Raw genomic sequence first — 18,953 nt, 5'->3', positions numbered from 1 at the left:
CCCGAGTCCAATTTCTCGGGCTGTTTCCAATCAACCTGCCAAATTTTGACCCATTCCGACACCGTCGTGACAAATGACAAAATTGCCCTTGGTGTAGTTTTGCGTTGTTAATTTTCTGTCCAACACTTCTTCAACCTGACAAAATTAATACGAAAATTAATTATTCGAAAGCCTAAACAAAGGAATTTCGCTAAATCCCGTGATCCCGGGTCTGTGCCACGAGTCAAATTTCTCGGGCCGTTTTTCAATCTACCTGCCAAATTTCGGTCCATTCCGATGCCATTGCGACAAATGACAAAATTGCCCCTGGTACGGTTTTGCTTTGTTAATTTTCTGTCTAACACTTCTTCAACCAGACATAATTAATAAGGAAATTAATTATTCGACGGCCGAATCAAAGGAATTTGGCTGAAATCCCGTGATATCGGGTCTATGCCCCGAGTCCAATTTCTCTGGCCGTTTCCAATCAATGTTCTAAATTTTGGCCTTTCCGACACCGTCACGACAAATGACAAAATTGGCCTTGGTGTGATTTTTCATTGTTAATTTTCTGTCCTGCACTTCTTCAACCCGACATAATTAATAAGGAAATTAATTATTCAGACGCCTAAACTAATGAATTTAGCTAAAATCCCGTGATCGCGGGTCTGTGCCCTGAGTCCAATTTCTCGGGCCATTTCCAATCAACCTGCCAAATTTCTGCCCATTCCGATGCCGTCGCAGCAAATGACAAAATTGCCCCTGGTGAGGTTTTTCATTGTTAATTTTCTATTCAACAATTCTTCAACTTGACGTAATTAATGAGGAATACAATTATTTGGAGGCCTAAACTAAGGAATTTGGCTAAAATCCCGTAATCATGGGTCTGTGCCCGGAGTCTAATTTCTCGGGTCGTTTCCAATCAACCTGCCAAATTTCGGTCTATTCAGACACCGTCGCGACAAATGACAAAATTGACACTGGTGCGATTTTTCTTTATTAATTTTCTGTCCAACACTTCTTCAACCTAACATAATTAATACGAAAATTAGTTATTCGGAGGCCTAAACGAAGGAATTTGGATAATCCCGTGATCCCGGGTTTGTGCCCCGAGTCCAATTTCTGGGGTCGTTTCCAATCAACCTGCCAAATTTCAGCCCATTCCGACATCGTCGCAACAAATGAGAAAATCGCCCTGGTATAATTTTTCATTGTTAATTTTCTCTCCAACACTTTTTCAACCTGACATAATTAATAAGGAAATTAATTATTCGGAGGCCTAAACGAAGGAATTTGGCTAAAATCCCGTGATCTAGGGTCTATGCCCCGAGTCCAATTTCTCGGGCAGTTTCCAATCAGCCTGCCAAATTTTGGCCAATTTTGACACCGTTGCGACAAATGATAAAAATGCCCCCAGTGCAATTTTTCAATGTTAATTTTCGGTCCAACACTTCTTCAACCCGGCATAACTAGTAATGAATATAGTTATTCGGAGGCCCAAACGAAGGAATTTGGCTAAAATCCCATTATCTCGGGTCTGTACCTCGAGTCCAATTTCTCGGGCCGTTTCCAGTCAACCTTCCAAATTCGGCCCATTCCGACACCATCGTGACAAATGACAAAATTGCCCCTGGTACGATTTTTCATTGTTAATTTTATGTCCAGCACTTCTTCAACCTGACATAATTAATACGGAAATTAATTATTCGGAGGCCTAAACGAAGAAATTTGGTTAAAATCCCGAGATCTCGGGTCTGTGCCCCGAGTCCAATTTCTCGGGCCGTTTCCAATCAATCTACCAAATTTCAACCCTTTCCGATATCGTCGTGAGAAATGACAAAATTGCCCCTGGTACGGTTTTTCATTGTTAATTTTCTGTCCAACACTTCTTCAACCTTACATAATTAATTAGGAAATTAGTTATTCGGAGGCCAAAACGAAGGAATTTGGCTAAAATCCCGTGATCCTGGGTCTGTGCCCCGAGTCCAATTTCTAGGGCCATTTCCAATCAACTTGCCAAATTTCGGCCCATTCCGACGCCGTCGCGAGAAATGACAAAAACGCCCCTGGTGCGGTTTTGCGTTGTTAATTTTCTGTCCAACACTTCTTCAACCTGACATAATTAATTCGAAAATTAATTATTCAATGGCCTAAACGAAGGAATTTGGCTAAATCCCATGATCCCGAGTCTGTCCCCCGAGTCAAATTTCTCGACCGTTTCTAATCAACCTGCCAAATTTCGGCCCATTCCGACACCGTCGTGAAAAATGACAAAATTGCCCCTGTTGCGGTTTAGCGTTGTTAATTTTCTATCCAACACTTCTTCAACCCGACATAATTAATAGGGAAATTAATTATTCGGAGCCCTGAACGAAAGAATTTGGCTAAAATCCCGTGATCCCGGGTCTGTGCCCCGAGTCCAATTTCTCGGGCCGTTTCCAATGAACCTGCTAGATTTCTGCCCATTCCGACACCGTCGCGACAAATGACAAAATCGCCCCCGGTGCGATTTTTCGTTGTTAAGTTTCTCTCCAACTGTTCTTCAACCTAACCTAATTAATAAGGAAATTAATTATTCGGAGGCCTAAACGAAGGAATTTGGCTAAAATCCCGTGATCCCGGGTCTGTGCCCCGAGTCCAATTTCTCGGGCCGTTTCCAATCAACCGGCCAAATTTCGGCCCATTCCGACACCGTCGTGAAAAATGACAAAATTGCCCCTGTTGCGGTTTTGCGTTGTTAATTTTCTATCCAACACTTCTTCAACCCGACATAATTAATAGGGAAATTAATTATTCGGAGCCCTGAACGAAAGAATTTGGCTAAAATCCCGTGATCCCGGGTCTGTGCCCCGAGTCCAATTTCTCGGGCCGTTTCCAATCAACCGGCCAAATTTCGGCCCATTCCGACACCGTCGTGAAAAATGACAAAATTGCCCCTGTTGCGGTTTTGCGTTGTTAATTTTCTATCCAACACTTCTTCAACCCGACATAATTAATAGGGAAATTAATTATTCGGAGCCCTGAACGAAAGAATTTGGCTAAAATCCCGTGATCCCGGGTCTGTGCCCCGAGTCCAATTTCTCGGGCCGTTTCCAATCAACCGGCCAAATTTCGGCCCATTCCGACACCGTCGTGAAAAATGACAAAATTGCCCCTGTTGCGGTTTTGCGTTGTTAATTTTCTATCCAACACTTCTTCAACCCGACATAATTAATAGGGAAATTAATTATTCGGAGCCCTGAACGAAAGAATTTGGCTAAAATCCCGTGATCCCGGGTCTGTGCCCCGAGTCCAATTTCTCGGGCCGTTTAAAATCACGTGCCAAATTTCGGCCCATTCCAACACCGTCGCGACAAATGACAAAATTGCCCCTGGTGCGATTTTGCGTTGTTAATTTTCTGTCCAACACTTCTTCAACCTGACGTAATTAATACAAAAATTAATTATTCGGAGGCCGAAACGAAGGAATTTGGTTAATTCCCGATATCCCGGGTCTGTGCCCCGAGTCCAATTTCTCGGGCCGTTTCCAATCAACTGGCCAAATTTCGGCCCATTCCGACACCGTCGCGACAAATGACAAAATTGTGCCTGTTGGGGTTTTGCTTTGTTAGTTTTCTGGCCAACACTTCTTCAACCTGACATAATTAATACGAAAATTAATTATTCGGAGGCCTAAACTAAGGAATTTAGCTAAATCTCGTGATCCCGGGTCTATACCTCGAGTCAAATTTCTCGAGCCGTTTCCAATCAACCTGCTAAATTTCGGCCCATTCCGACACCATCGGGGACAAATGACAAAATTGCCCCTGGTGCGGTTTTTCATTGTTAATTTTCGGTCCAAAACATCTTCAACCCGACAAAATTAATAAAGATTATAGTTATTCCGAGACCCAAACGAAGGAATTTGACTAAAATCCTGTTATCCCAGGTCTGTGCCCCGAGTCCAATTTTTCAGTCCGTTTCCAGTCAACCTGCCAAATTTCGGCCCATTTCGACACCGTCGCGACAAATGGCAAAATTGCCTCTGGTGCGGTATTGCATTGTTAATTTTCTGTCCAACACTTCTTCAACCTGACATAATTAATTTGAAAATTAATTATTCGGAGGCCAAAATAAAGGAATCTAGCTAAATCCCGTGATCCCGGGTCTGTATCCCAAGTCCAATTTCTCAGGCCGTTTCCAATAAACCAGCCAAATTTCGGCCCATTCCTACACCGTCGCGACAAATGACAAAATTTCCCTGGTGCGATTTTGCTTTGTTAATTTTCTGTCCAACACTTCTTCAACCAGACATAATTAATGGGGAAATTAATTATTCGGAGGCCTAAACGAAGGAATTTGGCTAAAATCCCGTGATCCTAGGTCTGTGCCTCGAGTCCAATTTTTCAGGCCGTTTACAATCAACCTGACAAATTTTGGTCCATTCCGACACTATCGCGAAAAATGATGAAATTACCCCTGGTGCGATTTTTCATTGTTAATTTTCTGTCCAACAATTCTTCAACCTGATGTAATTAATGAGGAATACAATTATTTGGAGGCCTAAACTAAGGAATTTGGCTAAAATCCCGTAATCACGGGTCTGTGCCCAGAGTCTAATTTCTCGGGTCATTTCCAATCAACCTGCAAAATTTCAGCCCATTCAGACACCGCCGCGACAAATGACAAAATTGCCCCTGGTAAGGTTTTGTGTTGTTAATTTTCTGTCCAACACTTCTTCAACTTGACATAATTAATTTTTGTAATACGAAAATTAATTATTCGGAGGCCTAAACGAAGGAATTTGGTTGAACCTCGTGATCCCGGCTTGTACTCCGGGTCCAATTTCTCGGGCCGTTTCCAATCAACAGGCCAATTTCCCCCATTCTGACACTGTCGCGACAAATGACAAAATTGCGCCTGTTGCGATTTTGCTTTGTTAATTTTCTGTTCAATACTTCTTCAACTTGATATAATTAATAAGGAAAATAATTATTCGGAGGCCTAAACGAAAGAATTTGGCTAAAATCCCGTGATCCCGGGTCTGTGCCCCGAGTCTAATTTCTCGGGCTATTTCCAATCAACCTGCCAAATTTTGGCCCATTTCGATACCTTCGCGACAAAAGACAAAATTGCCCCGTGCAGTTTTTCATTGTTAATTTTTTGTCCAACAGTTCTTCAACCTGACATAATTAATAAGGAAATTAATTATTCGGAGGCCTAAACGAAGAAATTTCGGCTAAAATCCCGTGATCCCAGATCTGTGCCTCGAGTCCAATTTCTCAGGTCGTTTCCAATCAACCTGCCAAATTTTGGCCCATTCCGACACTGTCTCGACAAATGAAAAAATCGCCCCTGGTGCAATTTTTCATTGTTAATTTTCTCTCGAACAGTTTTTCAACCTGACATAATTAATAAGGAAATTAATTATTCGGAAGCCTAAACGAAGGAATTTGGTTAAAATCCCGAGATCTCGGGTCAAAGCCTCGAGTCCAATTTCTCGAGCCGTTTCCAATCAACCTACCAAATTTTGGCCCATTCCGACAACGCCGCGACAAATGACAAAATTGCCCCTGGAGCGGTTTTGCGTTGTTAATTTTCTGTCCAACACTTCTTCAACCTGACATAATTAATACGAAAATTAATTATTCGAAGGCCTAAATGAAGGAATTTGGCTAAAATCCCGTGATCCCGGGTCTATGCCCCGAGTCCAATTTCTCGAGCCGTTTCCAATCAACCTACCAGATTTTGGCCCATTCCGACAACGCCGCGACAAATGACAAAATTGCCCCTGGAGCGGTTTTGCGTTGTTAATTTTCTGTCCAACACTTCTTCAACCTGACATAATTAATACGAAAATTAATTATTCGAAGGCCTAAATGAAGGAATTTGGTTAAATATCGTGATCCCGGGCTTGTGCCCCGAGTCTAATTTCTCAGGCCATTTCCAATCAACCTGCCAAATTTCTGCCCATTCCAACGCCGTCGCGACCAATGACGAAATTGCCCCTGTTGCGATTTTGCTTTGTTAATTTTTTGTCCAACACTTGATCAACCTAACATAATTAATAAGGAAATTAATTATTCGGAGGCCTAAACGAAGGAATTCGGCTAAAATCCCGTGATCCCGAGTCTGTGCCCCGAGTCCAATTTCTCCGCCCGTTTCCAATCAACCTGCCAAATTTCGGCCCATTCAGACACAGTCGCGACAAATGATAAAATTGCCCCTGGTGCGATTTTTTATTGTTAATTTTCTGTCCAACACTTCTTCAACCTGACATAATTAATAAGGAAATTAATTATTTGGACGCCTAAATGAAGGAATTTGGCTAAAATCCCGTGATCATGGGTCTGTGCCCCGAGTCCAAAATCTCAAGCCGTTTCCAATCAACCTGCCAAATTTCGTCCCATTCAGACACCATCGCGACAAATGACAAAATTGCCCCCGGTGCGATTTTTTATTGTCAATTTTCTGTCCAACACTTCTTCAACCTGACATAATTAATAAGGAAATTAATTATTTGGACGCCTAAATGAAGGAATTTAGCTAAAATCCCGTGATCATGGGTCTGTGCCCCGAGTCCAAAATTTCAGGCCGTTTCCAATCAACCTGCCAAATTTCGTCCCATTCAGACACCGTCGCGACAAATGACAAAATTGCCCCCGGTGCGGTTTTTCATTGTTAATTTTCTGTCCAACAGATCTTCGACCTGACATAATTAATAAGGAATATAATTATTCAGAGGCCTAAACGAAGGAATTTGGCTAAAATCCCGTGACGCCAGGTCTGTGCCCCGAGTCCAATTTCTTGGGCCGTTTTCGATCAACTTGCCAAATTTCGGCCCATTCCGGCACCATCGCGACAAATAACAAAATTGCCCCTGGGACGGTTTTTCATTGTTTATTTTTTCTCTCCAACACTTCTTCAACCTGACATAATTAATAAGGAAATTAATTATTCGGAGGCCTAAACGAAAAATTTTGGCTAAAATTCCGTGATCCCGGGTCTAGGCCCCGAGTCTAATTTCTCGGGCCGTTTCCAATCAACCTGCCAAATTTCAGCCCATTCCAACAACGTCGCGACAAATGACAAAATTGCCCCTGGTGCGATTTTTCATTGTTAATTTTCTGTCCAACACTTCTTCAACCTGACATAATTAATAAATAATATAATTATTCGAAGGCCTAAACGAAGGAATTTGACTAAAATCCTGTGATTCCGGGTCTGTGCCCCGAGTCTAATTTCTCGGGCAGTTTCCAATCAGCCTGCCAAATTTTGGCCAATTCTGACACCGTCGCGACAAATGAAAAAATTGCCCCTGGTGCAATTATTCATTGTTAATTTTCGGTCCAACACTTCTTCAACCCGACATAATTGGTAAAGAATATAGTTATTCGGAGGCCCAAACGAAGGAATTTGGCTAAAATCTCGTTATCCCGGGTCTGTATCTCGAGTCCAATTTCTCGGGCCGTTTCCAGTCAACCTTCCAAATCTCAGCCTTTCCGACACCGTCGCAACAAATGATAAAATTGCCCCTGGTGCGGTTTTGCTTTGTTAATTTTCTGTCCAACACTTCTACAACCTAACATAATTAATACAAAAATTAATTATTCAGAGGCCTAAACGAAGGAACTTCGTTAAAATCCCAAGATCTCAGGTTTGTGCCCATAGTCCAATTTCTCGGGTTGTTTCCAATCAACCTGCCAAATTTCAACCCTTTCTGACACCATCGTGACAAATGACAAAATTGCCCCTGGTACGGTTTTTCATTGTTAATTTTCTGTCCAACACTTCTTCAACCTTACATAATTAATTAGGAAATTAGTTATTCGGAGGCCTAAACGAAGGAATTTTGCTAAATCCCGTGATCCTGGGTCTGTGCCTCGAGTCAAATTTCCCGGGTCGTTTCCAATAAACCTGCCAAATTTCGGTCCATTCCGACACCGTCGTGACAAATAACAAAATTATCCCTGGTACGATTTTGCTTTGTTAATTTTCTGACTAACACTTCTTCAACCTGACATAATTAATATGGAAATTAATTATTCGGAGGCTGAAACAATGGAATTTGGCTAAAATCCTGTGATCTCGGGTCTAACCTTTGAGTCCAATTTCTCGGCCGTTTCCAATCAAAGTGCCAAATTTCGGCCCATTCCGACACCGTCGCGACAAATAACAAAATTGGCCCTGGTGTGATTTTTCATTGTTAATTTTCTATCCAGCACTTCTTCAACCCGACATAATTAATAAGGAAATTAATTATTCGGAGGCCTAAACGAATGAATTTGGCTAAAATCCTGTGATCGCGGGTCTATGCCCTTAGTCCAATTTCTCGGGCCATTTCCAATCAACCTGCCAAATTTCGGCCCATTCCGACACCGTCGCGACAAATGAAAAAATTTCCCCTGGTGCGGTTTTTCTTTGTTAATTTTTTGTCCAACACTTCTTCAAATTGACATAATTAATACGAAAATCTATTATTCGGGGGCCTCAACGAAGGAATTTGGCTAAAATCCCGTGACCCCAGGTCTATGCCCCGAGTCCAATTTCTTGGGCCGTTTCCAATCAACCTGCCAAATTTCGGCCCATTCCAACACCGTCGAGACAAATGAGAAATTTGCCCCTGGTGTAATTTTGCGTTGTTAATTTTTTGTCCAGCACTTCTTCAACCTGACATAATTAATTCGAAAATTAATTATTCGGAGGCCTAAATGAAAGAATTTGACTAAATCTCGTGATCCCGAGTCTGTCCCCCGAGTCAAATTTCTTGGGTCGTTTCGAATCAACCTGCCAAATTTTGGCCCATTCCGACACCGTCGCGCCAAATGTAAAAATTACCTTTGGTGCGGTTTTTCTTTGTTAATTTTCTGTCCAACACTTCTTCAACCCGACATAGTTAATAGGGAAATTAATTATTCGGAGGCCTAAACAAAGGAATTAGGCTAAAATCCCGTGATCCCGGGTCTGTGCCCCGAGTCCAATTTCTCAGGCAGTTTCCAATCAACTTGCAAATTTCTGCCCATTCCGACACCATCTCAACAAATGACAAAATTGCTCCTGGTGCGGTTTTTCATTGTTAATTTTCTCTCCAACAGTTCTTGAACCTTACATAATTAATCAGGAAATTAATTATTCGAAGGCCTAAACGAAGGAATTTGTTTAAAATCCCGTGATCCCGGGTCTATGCCTCGGGTCCAATTTCTTGGGCTGTTCCCAATCAACCTGCCAAATTTCAGCCCATTCCGACACCGTCACGACAAACGAGAAAATTGCCCCTGGTGCGATTTTGCGTTGTTAATTTTCTGTCCAACACTTCTTCAACCTAACATAATTAATACGAAAATTAATTATTCGAAAGCATAAACGAAGGAATTTGGTTGATTCCCGTTATCCTGGGTCTGTGCCTCGAGTCCAATTTCTCGGGCCGTACCCAATCAACTGGCCAAATTTCGGCCCGTTCCAACACCGTCGCGACAAATGACAAAATTGCCCCTGTTGGGGTTTTGCTTTGTTAATTTTCGGCCCAACACTTCTTCAACCTGACATAATTAATACGAAAATTAATTATTCGGAGGCCTAAACGAAGGAATTTAGCTAAATCTCGTGATCCCAGGTCTATCCTCCAAGTTAAATTTCTCAGGCCGTTTCCAATCAACCTGCTAAATTTCGGCCCATTTTGACACTGTCGCGACAAATTACAAAATTGCCCCTGGTGCGGTTTTGCTTTGTTAATTTCGGTCCAACACTTCTTCAACCTGACATAATTAATTGGGAAATTAATTTTTGGATGCCTAAACGAAGGAATTTGGCTAAAATCTTGTGATCCCGGGTTTGTGCCCCGAGGCCAATTTCTCGGGCCGTTTCCAATCAACCTGTCAAATTTCGGCCCATTTCAATATCGTCGCGATAAAAGACAAAATTGCCCCGTGCTGTTTTCATTGTTAATTTTCTGTCGAACAGTTCTTCAGCCGGACATAATTAATAAGGAAATTAATTATTCGGAGGCCTAAATGAAGAAATTTGGCAAAATCCCGTGATCCCGGGTCTGTGCCCCGAGTCCAATTTCTCAGGCCATTTCCAATCAACCTGCCGAATTTCGGCCCATTCCGACATTGTTTCGACAAATGAAAAAATCACCCCTAGTGCGGTTTTTCATTGTTAATTTTCTCTCCAGTACTTCTTCAACCTGACATAATTAATAAGGAAATTAATTATTCGGAGGCCTAAACGATGGAATTTGGTTAAAATCCCGAGATCCCGGGTCTGTGCCCCGAGTCCATTTTCTCGGGCCGTTTCCAATCAACCTACCAAATTTCGGCCCTTTCTGACACCGTCGCGACAAATGAAAAAATTGCCCCTGGTGCGGTTTTGCGTTGTTAATTTTCTGTCCAACACTTCTTCAACCTAACATAATTAATACGAAAATTAATTATTCGGAGGCCTAAATAAAGGAATTTGGTTAAATCCCATGATCCCGGGCTTGTGCCCTGAGTCCAATTTCTCGGGCCACTTCCAATCAACCTGCCAAATTTTTGCCCATTCCAATGCCATCGCGACAAATGATGAAATTGCCCCTGTTGCGATTTTGCTTTGTTAATTTTCTGTCCAACACTTCTTCAACGTGACATAATTAATAAGGAAATTAATTATTCGGAGGCCTAAACGAAGGAATTAGGCCAAAATCCCGTGATCCTGGGTCTGTGCCCAGAGTCCAATTTCTCCGGTCGTTTCCAATCAACCTACCAAATTTTGGCTCATTCAGACACTGTCGTGACAAATGACAAAATTGTCCATGGTGCGATTTTTCATTGTTAATTTTCTGTCCAACACTTCTTCAACCTGGCATAATTAATAAGGAAATTAATTATTTTGACGCCTAAATGAAGGAAATTGGCTAAAATCCCGTGATCATAGGTCTGTGCCCCAAGTCCAAAATCTCAAGCCGTTTCCAATCAGCCTGCCAAATTTCGTCCCATTCAGACACCATCGCGTCAAATGACAAAATTGCCCCTGGTGCGTTTTTCATTGTTAATTTTCTGTCCAACATTTCTTCAACCTGACATAATTAATAAGGAATATAATTATTCAAAGGCCTAAACGAAGGAATTTGGCCAAAATCCCGTGACCCCAGGTCTGTGCCCCGAATCCAATTTGTCGGGCCTTTTCCTATCAACTTGTCAAATTTCGGCCCATTCCGACACCGTCGCGACAAATAACAAAATTGCCCCTGGGGCGGTTTTTCATTGTTAATTTTCTCTCCAACACCTCTTCAACCTGACATAATTAATAAGGAAATTAATTATTCGGAGGCCTAAACGAAGGAATTTGGCTAAAATTCCATGATCCCCGGTCTATGCCTCGAGTCTAATTTCTCGGGTCGATCCAATCAACCTACCAAATTTCGGCCCATTCTGACAACGTCGCGACTAATGATAAAATTACCCCTGGTGCGGTTTTTCATTGTTAATTTTCTACCCAACACTTCTTCAACCTCACATAATTAATAAAGAATATAATTATTCGGAGGCCTAAATGAAGGAATTTGACTAAAATCCCGTGATCCCGGGTCTGTGCCCCGAGTCCAACTTCTCGGGCAGTTTCCAATCAGCCTGCCAAATTTTGGCCAATTCTGACACCGTCGCGACAAATGATAAAATTGCCCCTGGTGCGATTTTTCATTATTAATTTTCGGTCCAACACTTCTTCAACCCGACATAATTAGTAAAGAATATAATTATTCGGCGGCCCAAATGATAGAATTTGGCTAAAATCCCGTTATCCCAGGTCTGTACCACGAGTCTAATTTCTCGGGCAGTTTCCAGTCAACCTTCCAAATTTTGGCCGATTCCGACACCGTCGCGACAAACGATAAAATTGCCACTGGTGCAGTTTTGTGTTGTTAATTTTCTGTCCAACGCTTCTTCAACCTGACATAATTAATACGGAAATTAATTATTCGGAGGCCTAAACGAAGAAATTTGGTTAAAATCCCGAGATCCCGGGTCTGTGCCTCGAGTCCAATTTCTCGGGCCGTTTCCAATCAACCTGCCAAATTTCAGCCCTTTCCGACACTGTCGTGACAAATGACAAAATCCCCCCTGGTGCGGTTTTGCGTTGTTAATTTTCTGTCCAGCACTTCTTCAACCCGACATAATTAATAAGGAAATTAATTATTCGAAGGCCTAAATGAATGAATTTGGCTAAAATCTCGTGATCGCTGGTCTGTGCCCTGAGTCCAATTTCTCGGGCCGTTTCCAATCAACGTGCCAAATTTTGGCCCATTCCGACACCGTCACGACAAATGACAAAATTGACCCTGGTGTGATTTTTCATTGTTAATTTTCTGTCCAACACTTCTTCAACCCGACATAATTATTAAGGAAATTAATTATTCGGAGGCCTAAACGAATGAATTTGGCTAAAATCCCGTGATCGTGGGTCTATGCCCTTAGTCCAATTTCTCGGGCCATTTCCAATCAACCTGCCAAATTTCGGCCCATTCCGACACCGTCACGACAAATGAAAAAATTTCCCCTGGTGCGGTTTTTCTTTGTTAATTTTTTGTCCAACACTTCTTCAACCTGACATAATTAATACGAAAATCTATTATTCAGGGGCCTAAATGAAGGAATTTGGCTAAAATCCTGTGACCCGAGGTCTATGCCCTAAGTCCAATTTTTTGGGCCGTTTCCAATCAACTTGCCAAATATCGGCCCATTCCGACATCGTCGCGACAAATGACAAAATTGCCCCAGGTGCAGTTTTGTGTTGTTAATTTTTTGTCCAACACTTCTTCAACTTGACATAATTAATTTGAAAATTAATTATTCGGAGGCCTTAACGAAGGAATTTGGCTAAATCTCGTGATCCCAGGTCTATCCCCCGAGTCAAATTTCTTGGGCCGTTTCGAATCAACTTGCCAAATTTTGGTCCATTCCGACACCGTCGCGACAAATGTAAAAATTGGCCCTAGTGCGGTTTTGCTTTGTTAATTTTTTGTCCAACACCTCTTCAACCCGACATAATTAATAGGGAAATTAATTATTATGAGGCCTAAACGAAGGAATTTGGCTAAAATCCCGTGATCCCGAGTCTGTGCCTCGAGTCCAATTTCTTGGGCCATTTTCAATCAACCTACCAAATTTCTGCCCATTCCGACACCGTCACGACAAATGACAAAATCGCTCCTGGTACGGTTTTTCATTGTTAATTTTCTTCCAACAGTTCTTCAACCTGCCATAATTAATCAGGACACTAATTATTCGGAGGCCTAAACGAAGGAATTTGGCTAAAATCACGTGATCCCGGGTTTATGCCCCGAGTCCAATTTCTCGAGTCGTTTCCAATCGACCTACCAAATTTCGGCCCATTCCGACACCGACGCGACAAATGACAAAATTGCCCCTGGTGCGGTTTTGCGTTGTTAATTTTCTATTCAATACTTCTTCAACCTGACATTATTAATATGAAAATTAATTATTCGGAGGCCTAAACGAAGAAATTTGGTTAAATTTCGTGATCCCGGGTCTGTGCCCCGAGTCCAATTTTTCGGGCCGTTTCCAATTAACCTACCAAATTTTGGCCCATTTTGACACCGTTGCGACAAAAGATAAAATTATCCCGTGTAGTTTTTCATTGTTATTTTTCTGTCTAACAGTTCTTCAACCTGACACAATTAATAAGGAAATTAATTATTCTGAGGCCTAAACGAAGAAATTAGGCTAAAATCCCGTGATCTCGGGTCTGTGCCCCGAGTCCAGTTTCTTAGGCCGTTTCCAATCAACCTGCCAAATTTCGGCCCATTCCGACACCGTCTCGACAAATGAAAAAATCGCCCCTGGTGCAATTTTTCATTGTTAATTTTCTTTCGAATAGTTTTTCAACCTGACATAATTAATAAGGAAATTAATTATTCAGAGGCCTAAATGAAGGAATTTGGCTAAAATCCCGAGATCCCGAGTCTGTGCCTCGAGTCCAATTTCTAGGGTCTTTTCTAATCGACCTACCAAATTTAGGCCTATTCCGACACCGTCGCGACAAATGATAAAATTGCCCCTGGTGCGGTTTTTCATTGTTAATTTTCTGTCCAACAGTTCTTCAACGTGACATAATTAATAATTAAATTAATTACTCGGAGGCCTAAACGAAGAAATTTGGCTAAAATTCCGTGATCCCGGGTTTATGCCCCGAGTCTAATTTCTCTGGCCGTTTCCAATCAACCTGCCAAATTTCGGCCCATTCGACAACGTCGCGACAAATGACAAAATTGCCCCTGGTGCGGTTTTTCATTGTTAATTTTCTGTCCAACACTTCTTCAACCTAACATAATTAATAAAGAATATAATTATTCGGAGGCCTAAACGTAGGAATTTGACTAAAATCCCATGATCCCGGGTTTGTGCCCCGAGTCCAATTTCTTGGGTTTTTTCTAATCGACCTTCCAAATTTCGGCCCATTCTGACACCGTCGCGACAAATGATAAAATTGCCCCTGGTGCGGTTTTTCATTGTTAATTTTCTGTCCAACAGTTCTTCAACCTGACATAATTAATAAGGAAATCAATTATTCGGAGGCCTAACCGAAGGAATTTGGCTAAAATCCCGTGATCCTGGGTCTGTGCCCCGTGTCCAATTTCTCCGGCCGTTTCCAATCAACCTGCCAAATTTCGGCCCATTCCGACACCGTCGCGACAAATGAAAAAATTGCCCCTTGTGCGGTTTTTCATTATTAATTTTCGGTCCAACACTTCTTCAACCCGACATAATTAATAAAGAATATAATTATTCGGAGGCCTAAACAAAGGAATTTGGCTAAAATCCCGTGATCCCGGATCTGTGCCCCGAGTCCAATTTCTTAGGCCTTTTATAATCAACCTGCCAAATTTTCGTCCATTCCAACACCATCGCGACAAATGACAAAATTGCCCCTGGTGCGATTTTTCATTGTTAATTTTCTGTCGAGTACTTCTTTAACCCGACATAATTAATAAGGAAATTAATTATTCGAAGGTCAAAACGAAGGAATTTGGCTAAAATCCCGTGATCGTGGTCTGTGCCTAGAGTCCAATTTCTCAGGTCGTTTCCAATCAACTTGCCAAATTTCAGCCCATTCCGACACCATCGCGACAAATCGCAAAATTGTCCCTGGTGCGGTTTTTCTTTATTAATTTTCTGTCCAATACTTCTTCAACCTTGCATAATGAATAGGAAAATCAATTATTCGGAGGCCTAAATGATGGAATTTGGCTAAAATCCCGTGACCCCAGGTCTATGTCCCAAGTCCAATTTCTCGGGCCGTTTCCAATCAACCTGCCAAATTTCGGCACATTCCGACACCGTCATGACAAATGACAAAATTGCCCCTGGTACGATTTTTCATTGTTAATTTTTTGTCCAACACTTCTTCAACCCGACATAATTAATAAAGAATATAATTATTCGGAGGCCTAAACGAAGGAATTTGGCTAAAATCCCGAGAACCCGGGTCTATGCCCTGAGTTCAATTTCTCGGACCGTTTCCAATCAACCTGCCAAATTTCGGCCCATTCTGACACCGTCGCGACAAATGACAAAATTGCCCCTGGTGCGATTTTTCATTGTTAATTTTCTGTCCAACACATCTTCAACCTGACATAATTAATGCGGAAATTAATTATTCGGAGGCCTAAACGAAGGAATTTGGCTAAAATCCCGAGATCCTGGGTCTGTGCCCCGAGTCCAATTTCTCGAGCCGTTTCCAATCAACCTGCCAAATTTCAGCCCATTCCGACCTCGTCGTGACAATTGACAAAATTGCCCCTGGTGCGGTTTTGCTTTGTTAATTTTTTGTCCAACACTTCTTCAACCTAACATAATTAATAGGGAAATTAATTATTCGAAAGCCGAAACGAAGGAATTTGGCTAAAATCCCGTGATCCCGGGTCTGTGCCACATGTCCAATTTCTCAGGGCGTTTCAAATCAACCTGCTAAATTTCAGCCCATTCCGACACCGTTGCAACAAATGGGAAAATTGCCCCGTGCGGTTTTTCATTGTTAATTTTCTGTCCAACAGTTCTTCAACCTGACATAATTAATAAGGAAATTAATTATTCGGAGGCCTAAACGAAGGAATTTGGCTAGTATCCCGTGACCCCAGGTCTGTGCACCGAGTCCAATCAACCTACCAAATTTCGGCCCATTTCGACACCGTCGCGACAAATAACAAAATTGCCCCTGGTGTGGTTTTTCATTGTTAATTTTCTGTCCAACATGATGCGAACCCCGTAGCAACGTTGACTACGAAACCCACAAAGAAATTGATGAACCCAAGAAAGCCAAATTAATCTAAAGTTTAGGATTAACCCAAAAGAAAGTCGAACTAAAAAAACCTAACAAGAATGACGCTTGAAAGACCCCTTGATCACGCAATCCAAGAATTAAATCCGGTTGTTTGAACGCCACAAGTTAACACCTGATAAGTTCAAAATTGTTCAATGAAGAACGATGAAGAGAAGACAATACGCCTCACTTTAATTCAATATCAATAATGTCAAAGGTTTTTAACGATTGAATGGAAACTCCTATTTATACTAAACCTAAAAACTAGGTAAAAATCGTGCAAAAGTCGAGCATAATCTCCAAAATATGGAAAAGAATCAAAATATAATAAAATACAAAAAATTGCCAAAATTGGAAAATTCGCCAAATTTTTGGCTTGTGAAGCCGCATGGTGTATTTCCATGCGGTCGCATGGTTCAACAAAAAATCCTAATTTAAGTTTCGGTATGCCACTGTGCGGCTGCATGGTGTTTTTGCTGTGCGATCGCACACGCTTATTTTCAGCCTCTGGTTTCGTCGCTTGATAACAAATTGATCCAAGTTGATTCGGCCTTCGATCCGAACATGAAAGTTGCTCCATTTTGAGTCCCGAACATGGTTCCATCAATGGTTTCTTGAGCGAGCAATCCCATCACTTGTTTCACTTGCTTTGCCCTTGATCGCATCATTGGTCCACCATCGACTATCAACGGGCCTCATCTCGCACTTGCCTTCGTCAGGCTCGACTCCTAGATCATATTATCCCCTCCCTCTTCAAAAGGATTCGTCCTCAAATCTGAACCTGCATCAAACAAAGAGAGATCAGATACATTAAAAGTAGCCGAAACATTGTACTCACCTAGAAGGTCCAACTTGTAAGCATTGTCGTTTATCTTTTCTATCACTTGGAATGGACCATCGCCCCTCGGTTGCAACTTGGACTTCCTTTGCTCCGAAAATTGCTCTTTCCTAAGGTGCACCCAAACCCAATCTCCTAGCTCGAATGTCACGCTCTTTCTACCTTTGTTCGCCTGCGACGCAACCAACTTACTTTTGTTTTCAATTTGCGCTTTTACCATTTCATGGAGTGACTTAATCAATTCCGTATTCTTTTTTCCATCTAAACTACCATGTTCATTCATAGGTAAAGGAATTAAATCCAAAGGAGTTAGTGGATTAAAACCATATACAATTTCAAATGGAGAATATGATGTAGTAGAGTGAATAGCTCGATTGTATGCAAATTCAACAAATGGTAGACACTCCTCCCAACTCTTCAAATTTTTATTAATTACTGTGCATAACAATTGTGTTATAGTCCTATTCACTACCTCGGTCTGTCCATCTGTTTGTGGGCGACAAGTTGTGGAAAATAGTAACTTAGTGCCTAACTTACCCCACAAAACTCTCTAAAAGTGGCTCAAAAATTTGATATCCCGATCCGACACTATGCTTCTAGGAACCCCATGTAAACGCACAATCTCTTTAAAGAATAAGTCAGTAATGTTCGTGGCATCGTCAGTTTTGTGACATGGTATAAAATGTGTCATTTTGCTAAACCTATCTACAACCACAAAAATAGAATCCCGACCTCTCTTAGTCCTAGGTAAACCCAAAACAAAGTCCATTGAGATATCAACCCAAGGCTCACTAGGTGTAGGTAAATGTGTGTAAAAACCTTGTGGTAAAACCTTAGATTTAGCCTTTTTACAACCTATGTGATGAGTGATTTACATTCATTATATTATGCCATTAATTTCATGATTTTGCTATCTTGGAGAGTATTTTAGAAGTGCTAACAAGTGATTTTGGTGTTGTTTTGTAGATTGATGGAATTGGAGAAAACAAGAGGTAAAAGAGGTCAAAGGAAGGAAATAGGCAAAAGCTAGCGAAATTCAATGAAACGACCAAAACGTAAGAGATCCAAAGTTCGAGGATTAAAATGCAATTAATCAAAAGTCATGTCGAAACTTGAAATGAAGGTCCAAGAGTTCTAGAAGCCAATTGGATGAAGGAAGGTGTCAAAGAGATCAAATTTAGTCAAGATATGATCATAAATCATTTTCCAACCAAAAAGTTTTGCACCGGAGTTTTCATCTCACATTTAGACTCATTTTTGACAAAGAAAACGATCGAATTGAAGAATTATTCCTGAAGAAAAATTGTATTCCTTTGAATTATCTTTCCAACTCATCTTGAATCACTTCAATCGGATATCGAACGGAAAAGTTATGATAAAAATACTGAAAGCTGTCCAGTGCAACCGAAGTAGTTCTCAGCGCCCAGGCGCCGCCATGCGAGAGTAATTTTTTTAGTTTTTCACCATTCTTTTTCGGCCCAACTCATCTCAAAATCTTCCAAAAACTCCAAGACATTATAAACACAGAATGGAAGACCTAAATTAGAGGGGAGAGCCGCACACTAAAAATCTATGGAATCAAGCCACGCGTTCTTGACATATTGGAGAGAAAACAACAAGAAGGGAGATTCAAAGGAGAAATTTAAGAAGATTAACACCAAGAATTGAAGATCGGAAGCATTCATTGGAAGAGGAAGGAGATCTTAGTGCAAGAATTCCACTTTTTCTTCTACATCTTTATTTCAAACTCGGTGATGTATTCTAAGACAAATTCCTTCTTTTCTTCTTGTATTATGAGTAGCTAAATTCATTGTTAGGGGGAATAATGTAACCAATTGGG

This window comes from Olea europaea, unplaced genomic scaffold (genome assembly GCF_002742605.1).
Source record: "Olea europaea var. sylvestris unplaced genomic scaffold, O_europaea_v1 scaffold695, whole genome shotgun sequence".
In the NCBI taxonomy this organism is placed as follows: Eukaryota; Viridiplantae; Streptophyta; class Magnoliopsida; order Lamiales; family Oleaceae; genus Olea; species Olea europaea.
The sequence above is the reverse complement of the archived record's forward strand: the minus strand, read 5'-3'. Positions refer to the sequence as shown.